The 13,449-nt window shown below is 38.4% G+C and overlaps 1 long non-coding RNA gene across 1 annotated transcript; it reads right to left on the minus strand.

Moving 5' to 3' along the window:
- Window positions 1-801: 801 nt before the first annotated feature.
- LOC115605735 lies at window positions 802-12,262 on the minus strand. Its single transcript, XR_003990705.1, has 3 exons — window positions 12,249-12,262; window positions 8,642-8,644; window positions 802-953 (listed from the first exon to the last, which is right to left on the minus strand). It is a non-coding gene; the product is annotated as an uncharacterized LOC115605735 (long non-coding RNA).
- Window positions 12,263-13,449: the final 1,187 nt, after the last annotated feature.

Below are 13,449 nucleotides of genomic sequence, written 5' to 3' on the forward strand. Positions count from 1 at the left end.
TTAATGATGTGCAGAATGATATGCAGTGCTCTTTTGGCCACTCTCCTTTCTGATCCTTAACAACTCTACACACAAAACTGGGACAAGAATTTAACCTACTTTTTGCCATCCATCAAAATACCATGAAGTGCGTTTATTGAGGGGAGGAAGATTTGACAGGGGGAAGAAAGGAAGTGGTAGTAACTGTAGACAAGCCATATGCAAGCTCGCTGCCTAAATGCATGCAACTCATGCCTAAGTGGGCAGAAAAGCTTCTCTACAGGCATACCGGGTGGTCAGATCCTCACCACCCCAGTTGTATGTCTTGGAATCAGAAATAACTCCACTTTCTTCCCTGAAGTTACTCCAGAATCATGCACATGTAACTGAGATAAAATAATTAATGATAGACTGTCAGGATTTTTCTTTTTTCATTGAAGCCAGGAGCCAAGACATAGGTTGGCTCATTTTGGACAAACGAGACCATGCTAGTAGTATGTGCTGGTTAATAGCAATGAAAGAGCTCTGTGCTTATTTAATTAACTGGCTCTTTACTAGGAGACTTATTTCAATGGTATGGCTGTACCTAGTAGTATAGTTTGATTTCTCAGTTCCTTATTCAAACTCCAACGTGTAGCATTTTTTTCCTTCTAACAAAAACTTTATTGTTGCATGGTGCATGCAAGTTTGCTGCCTTGCTTCTCGCTGGTAAGTTGCCTGTTACAGGAAAATGGTATTTGCCAAACTCTTACAGCTTAAAGGCTCTGTCTAGGTGGAGGGGCAAATGTGTTGTGTATTAAGCCTTGAGATAAGTTTTGCTAATTATTTTTCCCTTGGAAATCATGTTGACAGGCAAGTGGCATGTGGTTGACTCTCAGATTGACATGGATCCTGGCCACAGCCAAGTCAGGATGATCTGGGACTGGGAAGATGGTGAGTGATGTCAAGTTCTATACTTCAGACACACTCAGGGACTTCAGATGCTAAAATCTGGCTTGTGAGATTGCTTTTGACCTACAAAGTCTATTTTTGTCTTTGCTCTGTTCAGCAGTTCTCCACTAGTCCTCTGTTTTGTTCATATACTATAGTTTTTTGGACTTGCTAAGTCAGACCAGCTGATAAAGAGGAATTTTTTGAGCATGGTCTTGTCACTACAGGGGTATCAGCAATTCATGTATGGAGAGTTGTTTGATTTTCATTCACTTGATACATGTAAAAGCATAAGAAAGGCCTTATTGGATGAGATCAGTGGTCCATCTAACTCTCTGACATTGAAGGAAGAGATGCTGCTTGAGAAGGTCATTTGAGCCTGACCTCTCTCTGCAGACTATTCCTACCCCATCAGCCTTCACAGTTGTTGGATTAGGGGATGCATCCATGTCTATTTCTTACAGTAAGTGTTTGTGGACCTGCTATCCCTAAATTTGCCTGCTCCCCTTTTGAACCTCCTCCTATTTCCCCTCACAACCTTCTCTGACAACAAATCCTAGAAATTCACTACCTGCTCTGTAAGTCATTAGTTGTGAACTGACCTCTTGCTAGCTTCAGTGAGTAAACACCTACTACAAGGACAGCAGGGTTTGATTAGTAACAGTTTTATATTCAACTTATCTTTCATGAACTTGCAAAAGTTAATCATGTTCTCTTTCCGCCCTCTTCTCTCCAAACTGAAACATAGTCTTTTTAGTCTCTCATAAAGCACCCTCCTTCACTTTAGTAGCTCTTATTCGTAGTACCTTTAACTCCACTGTGCCCTTGTGATGCAGTTACTCAAAAGGTGGAGTCACTGCCTTTTTATATAGCAGTTCAACAGCGTATCTGTTCAGTTGCAGTTTCTTGTTGTATTTGTTAGCATTGTTACCAACTTACTGTTACTTGCTAACAAAAGTATTTTGTGGGGGTTTTTTTCTTCCTATGACAGAATTTTTTTAATTATAGTTTGAAATTTGACTGTAGAGGTATCACAGTAAGTGTAGATGGTCTTTGGGGTATTGCTTTCCAGTCTTAAATTCAATGCAATTTGGTTTCTTATTTTGAAATATTTTCATTTCTTAATAATGAAAACTGTGTATTTCAATACTTTATTTGGAGTCTGAGCACTTGTCAAATATCTCATACTCCATTATAGTCCACTGTTAGCAAAACTCCAATCGAGCTGCGCTGTTACCACTGTTTGCAACTGTGCCTTTCTCGTCTCATCCTTTTTCTCCTGCATAACAATATAAAGACCTTTCTTTAGTTTTATCAGCTGTATGGTCATTTCTCTTTGTAAAGAGTCACCTGTTGCCTCCACTGAAAGATATGGGAAGAGGGGAAAGAGATTTTCTGGAAACTCCATGTCCCCAGAATGGTGAGATTCCAGAGCCTGTATGAAGTTTTTCTCTGCGGTGCTTTGCTTGTCTGTTCATGACAATTTTGTCTTTCCTCATAAGTATCTCCAAATAGGCCTCTGAAGTGTGTTTTGCACATCAGGTTTTGTTTGTCTGTAGCACTGGCTTGTTGTATTTCTTTTAAACAGAGCTGGAAACTTCAGGTAGACTTACTGCCATATGTACACAAGCTGATTTTTGCAAACTTCTTTTCTATTCTTCAACCCCACAGCTTTGTACTCCTCTCTCTAAGCAGTGATGCACTTGATTATTTAGTCAGATGAGGAATTTGCTTTATTACAATTTCCTCTTTTGGACCAGAGGCAGCCTGGAGCAGCAAGGCAAAACAGCTTGTTATAATTTGACTGTTTTATCTCCCAAAGGAAGAACGTGCACTCCATCATTAAAAATAGCAGTACTGGGCTTCTTCCAAATCAAAATATAACACTACTTATGAATTAATGCTGAGAAAGGACAAAAGAAGCAGTTTTTGCAGGAACACTTGCAGTGTCACAAGCAAAATTCAGTACCATGGACATGAGATTAAAACATGAATGTGTTTCAAAATGGTATGAAAAGACATGTAATGCAGTAGTTATTTAGATGTGTTTAATGAATAGTTCATCGGGCACACAGCATTGCAAGAAAAAAGAAGCACTAGTGCATTAAACTGCCTCAGGAGGTAGATCTTGATAAAGAACCTCTAGCTAAGATACAGGAATAAAGGTTGAGGAATAATGAACAAAGCCAAATAACATCCAGAAAGGGCAAAAGGGATGAAGGGAGCTAAAAGAAAGCAGACGGAATCTGATGTGATTGGAAGAACTGGGATTCAGCACTAAAACTGGCAATGTGGGTCTAAAGGAGGAAGAAGGGAAAAAATATTGAGAGAACATTAACATTTATGAAATAGGAATAAAAGCTTGGACTGTTGCAGAAGGGTCAGAAGGGGTGGTAAGTGTTTGAAAGTCTGTATGAATGCAAGATGCATGATGAAGAAAACAGAGTAGAAAGACAGAGAATATTGGCATCATTAATCTAACTGGAACAGAGAAAGGAAGCAAAAATCTGTTAGGGATAAATAGCATCAGCTAATATATAGATCATGCAGAAGGGAACAGATGAGAGAGAAGGTTTGGAAATAAATAAAATGAGGATTATGGGAGAGCACATAAATTAGTTAGAAAAATGTGTGCATGCTTAGAAACTCTTTAATGTTAGCTCTCACTGTAAGAGTGGTTTTCCAGTTGTTCAATGGGTTTCTGGTACCTCCAAGTCGGATGGTTTGGAGAATGTTTTTCTCTGTAAAAGAAATACCTCAAAAAAATCTACAGCTATCCATTCTCACAAGTGCAGTGGTATTTCTAATCGAGCAGTCCTGTCCTTTTTGTCTGCTGAACTGCCTAGGGAGTCATGGCATTCCCAATTTATCAGAAGGCGGGCGAGTGACTCATAAATAGCAGACCACTGACTGCCGAAGTTCACACACACACACACACGCACACACACACACACACACACACACACACACACACACACACATGAAAAGCCTGTGGGCCATTATGTGTCATGAGAACTGAAACCCAGCTGAGAACTTTAAGAGGAAAAAAAGGGACATAAGGGGTTTACTGTGATGCTTCTATGATGTTTTTTCAATATTCTGGTACCATGCTTCTATGATAATATTTCAGAATAAAAGTAGTTTGTTTCTCAGGTACTTAGCTTTTAGAAAATACTGAAGCAAACATTCAAAAAAAGCATTGAAAAAATGCATGGAAAAAATATGCTAATCAATCTATGAAAATGCAGTCATATTTAATGGTAAGGAACTTTATCCTTTTAAAAGGAAGTTTAAAGTTGATTAAGAATACTTGTGTGACTGCTGAGCTGCCTTGAATCCTCCTTGTTTCAAGGTAAAGTAACTCAGGTTAAAAATCCTTTATTGAATCAGATACTTAAAGCAGAAATGGGTGAAAGTTCCAGACAGCATTCAAAGAGCCGGACGTGAATCACCACTGAAGGATTTATTAGTTCTGCGCAGTGCAAATTGCATTTCTAGACACAATTATAAGTCTGAACTCCCCGTCTGCTCCTTAGGTCTCTGTTCCAGCTGTAACCTGCCTCTTGCCTGTGCCTTCAGACTTGGAGGAGTTGCTCCCCTATGCATTCATGGGGCAGCTGGGCTCACCCCAGTTGCATGGGAGGAGTGGACAAGAGCATCGCTGCTGGGACCTATGGGATGCCACCTATTCTGGGGGGCTGCCAGCTGCCAGAGCTGGTCTCTTGACCCCTTTATTTATCTTCATGGGTTATCACTGGTGCACAGACCTTCCCACCCTTTATTTCTCCTCTCCCTGTCCCCAGCCCCTTTTGTGGCCTTGTTTCATCTTCTTCCCACCCAATTTTGTAGTATTTGCTGTTCTGCTATTTCTGAATTATCCCCCCCTCCCCCCCCCCTCCCCCATTTGCTTCATCTAATTGAATACCTGAAATATGACTTTGTGGGTTTTTTTTTTTTTTTCATTTTCATCTTTCCTGCTTGTGGCTTTGCATCCTTAGTTAGGCAGTGCAGTTTTACTCTGTGTCTGCAGTTGCAAAATGTTTCTACCAGTTCAGAGGTTAATGTAATGCTTGGTATTTATGTGGCATTTTTCTCAGTGTTTCAAGAAATGAGTGTACATAACATGAATCTCTTTAAAAATCCAACATTCCCTGTATTGCCAAGGCTGAAACAATCATTGTAGTGCTTACCACTTTTTATTTTTAGGAGTGAAATAGGCATAGTTGCGGTAGATGCTGTGTCCTCTTGCCAAGACAAATGACATACAGTGTTCTCATCTTTCTCTCTTTTTTTTTTTTTTCTCTCCTTCCGAGGAGCCATATTTAGCAAATTGTTTGAGCATTACAACTCAGATATGCTTTTACCTTTTATAGGTTTTAGCTTGTCTAGTTAGACATAGTATTTTCTGTGGGATTTCAGCTGCTATTGAATGTTTCAGGCTCTAAACATAATAAAACAAAGACATATTTTCTATATCTTGAGAATACTGTAACTCTCCAACAATCTTAAAATAATTGTTACACCTCATATTTTCAAGTAACTGGCAGGAACAGTAATCTTCTACAGCTTAGTACACTCTATTAAAAATGAGTAATATACATATTGATCAAAATGCTTCTCTTAGCTGATGAGGCATCTCTTGGGGATGAAACCACAGTACCATATGGCTTTAATGTACTCAATATAGTTCTCCAAATAACCACTATAAATTATATTTCAGAATTATACTGGACAACAATAGAGTTAGTCTTCCAAACTGTCAATAATATATCATGACTGTAGGTAAGAAATTGATTATGAACAGGATGCAGTATTTAAATAATTATCAGCTAACGAATCTGTTTCATAACTGTGGTTTGTGACACTTAGAATTACACTGATTTTAACTTTAACATCTCATGATAAAATGGGTGAGTAATGCACCCAGCTAATTGAAACTGATACAGGAAGCAGAATGCATCATTTCTCTAGCAATGTGGCTAGTGTAATGCAATACTATTTCCTCAAAAAGAAGTAGATCCAGCATCTTATTGCAATTTTAAATGTAAATTTTAAATGAAAACAGTCTTCTGAATATGTAAGTAGTTTACTGTCCAATTCTGGCAAAGAGTGATGTAATAAATAGATGAATTTAAATTTAAGGCAAAGCTAAAGGCATGTTTTGGTTTGCCAGAATTACATATTTCTCCCTCAAATGTTTATTTGTCAACAAGTTAAATCATTAACACAAATCAACTTCAGTCTGAGTCTGAAACAAAAGTCACACCATGAAATGAGCAGTATTACCTGTTAAACTCCAACTGCAATATTGGTGTTTCTGACACTACCAGCCGGCAGAAAACATGATGGCCTTTTAAAAATCTATACCTGGAGAGACCTAGTCATCAAGTTTAGAATATGCACGATATCTGGACAAGAAGACCTTCTGGCGACACTGACTCTGCCCTTCCTCCTACAAAAGGCAGTGAAACTGTATAAAAAGCAAACACCTTTGGTCTGCCTCATGATTAAAGATCCCATGGCATTTTCTTAGGGTGGAAGTTCAGCATTTTGCTGAATATAATTTTGGACAAAATCCTCTCTCTTACCTTTTTAACAGTCCTCTTTGTGCATATTTTCAGTATGGCTGGAAATGATATTGCATAGATACTGCATTCCAGGTCTGGCATCACAACAAAAGTTTTGGGAAGGGGATTGTCCTGGTTTTAACTGGGATTTTCTTCCTAATCCTGTGTTTTGGATTTAGTCTGAGAATAATGCTGATAACGTACTGATGTTTTAGTTGTAGCGCTTATCCTGGTCAAAGACTAAGTTTCTGATGCTTTGCCAATAAGGAGGGGCACAAGAAGCCGGGAGGGAGCAGAGACAGGACACCTGACCCAAACTAGCTAAAGAGATATTCCTTACCATAGAGTATCCTGCTCAGTATAGAACATGGGCTGATTGCTACTCAGGGGTGACCATCGGTCAGCAGGTGGTGAGCAATTGTATTGTGCATCAGTTTTCTCTCTTGGGTTTTATTCACAAAATTACAAAATCACAGAATCCTTAGGGTTGGAAGGGACCTTTGGAGATCATCTAGTCCCAACACCCCTGCCAATGCAGGGCCACTTAGAGCAGGTTACACATTCCTCTCTCTCTTTTTGTTATCTCCCTTTTCATTATTATTATTATATTTTACTTTATTTCAATTATTAAACTGTTGTTATATCAACCCACAGGTTTTACCTTTTTCTGATTCTCCTGCCCATCCCACCGGGGGGGAGGGGAGCAAGGGAGAGTGAGTGAGTGGCTGCATGGTACTTAGTTGAAGGCTGGAGTTAAACCACAACAGGGATGAAAAAGAATAAAGAAAAAAGATGGGGGTTATGCAGCAGATTTTTTTTTTTTTTTTCCTTCCACTAATGTCATGAGACCTTTACAGCTTTTCACAGGATGTGAAAAAGGCACTCTTTCATCATAATTGCTGGTTCAAATGATGAATATAAGAAAAGATATTTGAAGCTGGGTTTTCTGAAGGTAGGTAGCTACTGCAATATGCAGGCAGCTGTGCTCAGCTTTTCTCTTCAGACTTTTTTTTTGTTTAAATAACTATTTGGGGAATCAGAGAGAGAAAGTGCAACCAGTAGTGTTATGTTTCAGACATTATATAGGTTGTCAATCATCACTTTCTCCTAGGTGTAAGAGTCAACTGTGGCTGCTATTGGGAAGGTGTGCCTCAAAGGTTTGCTGAGCTCGTCCAATGAGTTCTCCAAGGTCTCAGTAAGTGGAAAAGATCTAATTGCAGATAGATTTAAGAAGCAGAACAAGACACAGTCAGTTTGGATTAAAGCACGCTGCTGTTGTCTTGACAGGGGGCTTATCGCTATGTCTTGACAAGGATTTTATTTGGAGTGGTAGATGACGGATGAGAAGGACTACAAGTCTCTGCCACAAATATTTGAGCAAGTGATTAGGGGTTTTCCTTTTCCAGTAGGTCTCTCCTCTTAGTGGAATTTGCAAAGATGCAAGCAACACTACTAAATGCAGAAACTTAAAGATGAATATCCTACTTCTACTTTACAAATATTTCTACAAGTATTGCCCACAACCCTTGCATAAGGCCTTTGTTTTAATGAAGAACCATAAAGTAATATGTGACCATCACTAAACTCAGGTGTAAAGGTAAAGCTGTCTTTTTCCCTTCTCACTGCCATCCCATTACAATTTTGTTTTCTATAGCATACTCAGAGCCATGGTGCTGAGGAGCAGAAGTCCTCTAATGGTACTGGCAATGACTTTATTGTTTGTTTCTGAAGGCTGCCAATTTCTGGAATATTGAGACAGAGGTCTTGACAGCCCATTATTATTCTGAAATAAATTTTGAAATTGCACCTTGGGGTGGAGAGGAAACAGCTGATCCAGTGAATCCATGAAGGGAATAAGTTTTCCCCACCCCCAATATATTTTATACTCCTAACATAATGTAAACCATACGTACATCTATTCTTCTTCTGGGTCTTGCTTATGTCAGCCCTTTAAAATATTAGATAATATTTTAGAGATCTGTATGTGTGTATGTGAGGTGGCAGAATTGTATAAGAGAAATGCATTGCTAAAAATAAATTATGGTTACAATCAGTATTCTCCAACTTTGTCCTCTAATGTTACAATACTTGTTGTAGCATGGAATTTAAAGTAAGTTTCTAGTGTATAAATATATGCATTTGATGCTATGATCTGTGCTAGCTACCCTCTCTGTCTTCCTCCACCTCCTCCCAGGAGTCCTGAGTGTTCTTGGGTGCCTCCTAAATAATTTCAGATAGCCATACTGCCTATAGGAAGGCTGTGACATGCACACTTTTTGAAGACTGTCATGGAGTTGTAACTGCTGAAGTGCTCCCCAAACAATTCCTCTGGTTAAGTACACATAGAGTTTCTCAGGTGGGCATCAAATAAGATGAGTCTTTGATATGTAGAGATTAATGTGAATTTAGATTCACTTGAGAAAAAAAAAAGGGGGGGGCAAAGCATAATCAGAAGGAATCCTTGGACATTTGCTATAAAACACAGAAAGTGAGAGAACAAGAAAGTTCTAGGAACTTCAGGAGATTGGTTTGCTAGCCTTAATTTTCCCTTAATATCCACATCCATTTATACCACGAAGCTCAAAGATGGCAGTGAACTTCTCCACCTTGTTTGTTGTGAACTTCAGATAGGTCTTCAGGCATTATGGGGGGGATGCTGCAATGTTTTCAGGAAGTCAAGCTTTTCAGGAAATTAATGGAAAAGTTCACTGCTCCATCTTAAGGAAAGTAGTTCTGACATATGTTTCCTGAACCGTTAGGACGAGTTAGCAAGAGAATGTGATAGGAACAATCTTTTTGTTTCTGAAAAAGAGGCTATGGCTGAAGACCATGCTCACACATGCTGCATAATGTCTGGTTGGCTTTTCTTTCCTGTGGTTATGTGCAAGACTACTTTGGCTATGGGAAAAGTCTCTTGCTTCTTAAAATCCACTATGACATTAATGATGAATAGTAAAGACTACTGCGCTGACTTTGCACGCTAATCAGTCTTCACATTGCTTTATGTCTTGTACCATATGTGCACTGTGACTTGGCTGGGATGAAAAACTAACTGGCAGCACTTACTCTGATTGTTCTTATAATGATCAAACAGTAACACAGTTTGACAGAAATTTTATAAACCATCATGTTGTAAAACAAAACCAGCATAAACTAGCTTGAGCAAAGAAGGTGTGTTTAAAAAAGAAAAAAGTTAATGAAAAGCACATGAAAGTGCCCATCTGTGCAATTGTTCATTTTCAGTGTATGAAAGCAAATAAATACTGTGAACCTTTTGTACAGTCCACTTGAAGGTATTAGAAGAAGCTTTTTTGAAAGTTAAGAAGCAAACTATAGCAAATGCTCTAGAATTCCCACCATGAATCCGCTGGTGGTAGTCAGGGAAGGATTTGTTGGGCAATATTTACTTTGCCCTTTCTCCTTTCATATGTCTAGGAACTGCCTCTGACACATCCTCCGCCTTTGCTTGTTTGGTTTACATTTGAAATCTTATGTGTCAACACATGTGAGTTACAACAAAAGAAAGAGGGGTTTACAAACTCAAGGGACCAGGCAGTGAGATACATGTCACCATTTTGCACATTTGAAGACAAGGTGTCATACTGGAAATGTTTTATTTATAAAATGAATACAGTGATTTCCCAGCATCATCCTTTATAAGCATTTATCCACATCATAAAAAAAATATAAATCATCAGAACCAGACAGTCATAAGGGATTCAAGAAAGCCTGTTTTAGCGAAATCAGAGTTGCTAGGTTAGGGTCCACAGAAGGAAACTAAGGAAAAAAGGAAACCAGGAGGGGGAACATAAATGTTCTGGCAAACAAACCTGACTCACAAAAGGGACAGCAAAAACAAGGGCTGTCAGTAGATCAGGGTCCTGATAACCTGATAACCCAAAATGAAGCATAATGCGATATAAGTAAAGATAGCACAAGCTTATAGGAACAAAATTAGAAGTCCTAACAGAAGTCAATTAATCAGGAAAACATACATAAAAGGTATTAAGTAATGGTTCTATAAATATAGCAGAAGTTAAAGTAAGAAAAAGAAAAAAGACAAGTCTAATATTTATTGCAGATTTTTATTGAAGAAGATATTATGGGATACAAAGTAGGGTGATAAGACTTTATCAGCAAATATTATTGTGACTTTATGGTTAACGCAGTAATACTAATGAAGAACAAGAGAAGAAGGTTGGAAAAAAGGTAATTCAGGTGTACTCTCAGGAATTTGAAAATCACCAGTGAATGCTTCCAGTGCGCTCTGGATTATGAGTAGTTACCTTCTGGAACACTCTGGGAATAGAAGGCATCCCATATGCTATAGATGATAATAATATTATGCAATGTAGCTCCCACCTGGATTTCTATCCACCACACCTGCCAAAAGCTGGAGGGAAATAGCAAATGCGATTTGTGTTCATTTCAGGAGCATTTACAACAGTACTGCAACATATTTTCAAAAGCAGATTAGGGAGATGACATGAAGGGCAGTTGATATTAGCTTTAACACAGTCATCATCCAGTTCCAGTAAATTCAAGACCACATTGATATTAAACTCAACAAGCTTTTGCTAAAGGCTTCCTAGTCTCAGTGCAATTTAATCCTTCTGGTTATATCTTGGAGATTAATTTGTAGAATATACTTATAAAATGTGTATAAGACTCATAGCTAGGAGAAGAAAATAAGTTTAAATATGAAAGTGGACTTGAGAACTGGAGAAATGTTTTGAAATCAACATAAAATTCATTAAAGGGCTCCAATGTCCATTTGAAATAGAACAATTAAGAATTGACTTGATCTGCAGAAAAAGAGCATTAGTTTGGATAACTGTGCATATAATTAAGCATTTGAACAAGCCATAATGAGACACTGCAGGATTTCACCCACTGGAGATTTTTCAGAAGGTAAGTATGTGTAAAGGATGACCTAGATACACCTCACAGTATTTCTGAGCTAAGAAAAGGACTTGACACATCCCTGACATCTCTGTGAATCTGTGACAATGAAAGATTGTTTGGCATTTGAAAATTTATGCTTATGGTTGCATATTATACATGAAGTTTAAGTTGTGTATATGTTGTTTATTTTTCCTACTAATGTCTACAGCAAATGCCAATTGAGCTGTAATCTCCATGACATTTTGGCTGCATGGTCGCAGGTGTGCTGGCCTTATAGGTAAGCACATTATAAAGTACTGTAAGTGCTGTGAGAAAAACAGGCAATTGTAGTTCATCGCCATGTCATGAATTACTGTGCCATGAAAGTCAAATAAAAGCTGCAGGAGGTCTGCTTTGAAAACTGAGATCATACTCACACTTTAAAATGAGTAGAAAATTCATTCTCTTGCTTTCATTTGTAGCCTTTTGTTCTTGATAATGTGTCAAGTTATCTTTTTCATTTAGGTAGGCCAGTGGCTACACGTGATGATATTAATTCACACTTTCTGGCTCACATTTTCACTTATAAACACAAGCAAAATGGATTTTCTTTCCATGTGCAAGTGTTTTATTGTCCTCTTTCCACTGGGCTTGGGCACTAATGTCTTGCTTACATTCACATAGTGAAATCATATCATAAATTTCAGACTTTTTCTCAAATCATTTTCTCTTTTTCCTCTCAAAACAGTTAAGGAACAACCAAGTATTTGCCATCCCTGTCTTCTGATATTTTTTAAATTGATCTGAGTGCCTATTGATGTTTATTTCCTCTAGCATAATGGTTGAAATTCCTTTGTTATACCATTTATTCTGGCTAAATACATTGACTCAGGGACTTCAGAATATAGTACTGTCATGTAGAAAGCTAAGGGCAAGGTATAATCTCAAAACTGTAAATAAGCAGATCACAGTAATCCTTACATGGATTTATCTGAGGTCTACTGAGGGAGGAGAACAAGGCATCGGAGTTAGAGGAGGCAGAGTAGGAGGCAGAAATGCTGAAAGGGTCACTCAGAGAAACTTATTTAAGCCAGCCTTCAGATCTGTGTGACTGAAGATCCTTAGTCATGGGAAGGAGCAGGTGAAAGGAGAAGTGGGAGCAAGAAGGATAGCAAAGGGTAAGCAGGGAGGGTTGTGGGGCAAATACAGATATTGTAAAATATGGTCAGTGTTTTGCTTAGCTGGCATCCTTAGCCTTGAATATTATGATTTGGTCAAGCAATACTCCCCAAATCAGTCACTTGATACGTGCACACAGAATTTAAGACATTGGAATTTTTCACATTGTACGTTCTGAATGGCAATCTGTAAACCCAAACAAACTCAGTGCAGTGTTGTCAATACAGGAAGGATTTATGAGAACAGAAATGATTTAAGGGAATGTGGACACAAATGGCAACAGGAAGGTCAAACTAGAAAAAACTAAAAGGATTGAGGGCTAGATAGAGAGAAAAACAAGGATACTTTGATTGCCATTATATGTGTATCTATCCTGCCAGTTTTATAGTTTGTTCACTGAAGCTTACCTCGCTGCTGTCCCGCTTCGGTTTCTCTGCAGAATTTACAAATATGAACACTATGTGTTACCCTGTCACAGTCCTTGTAGAACATGGCTGCATAAATGGCCATTGCAATCCTGTATCAGTTTCACAGATTTTGTTTGTTGCTGCAAGTATAGCACAGATGCAATAAAAAGATACATCGAAACAAAATAGATACATTGAAACACTGAAAACAATGCGGGGGTGGGGGGTGGGGAAAAAGCCCTATTGAAATTCATGTGAACTTTGGGAAAAAACACAAATTCAAGCTAAACCAAATGTTTCAGTTTGCTCTGCTTCAAATAAATAAAATAACCCAGTGGGACTACATCCCTGTAGCGAGACACAAACTTTACCTGCCAGTGATTTGAGGCAGATGTAGACTCAGCTGGCTTGGCTTCAGTATGATGTGAAAGAAACACAAGCTCTTCAGGAGTTTATAGCTGGAGTTTTGCTGAGTGCAGCTGCTCCCTCAGCATACCATTAAC

The sequence above is a fragment of the Strigops habroptila genome, chromosome 3, assembly GCF_004027225.2.
Source record: "Strigops habroptila isolate Jane chromosome 3, bStrHab1.2.pri, whole genome shotgun sequence".
NCBI lineage: Eukaryota > Metazoa > Chordata > Aves > Psittaciformes > Psittacidae > Strigops > Strigops habroptila.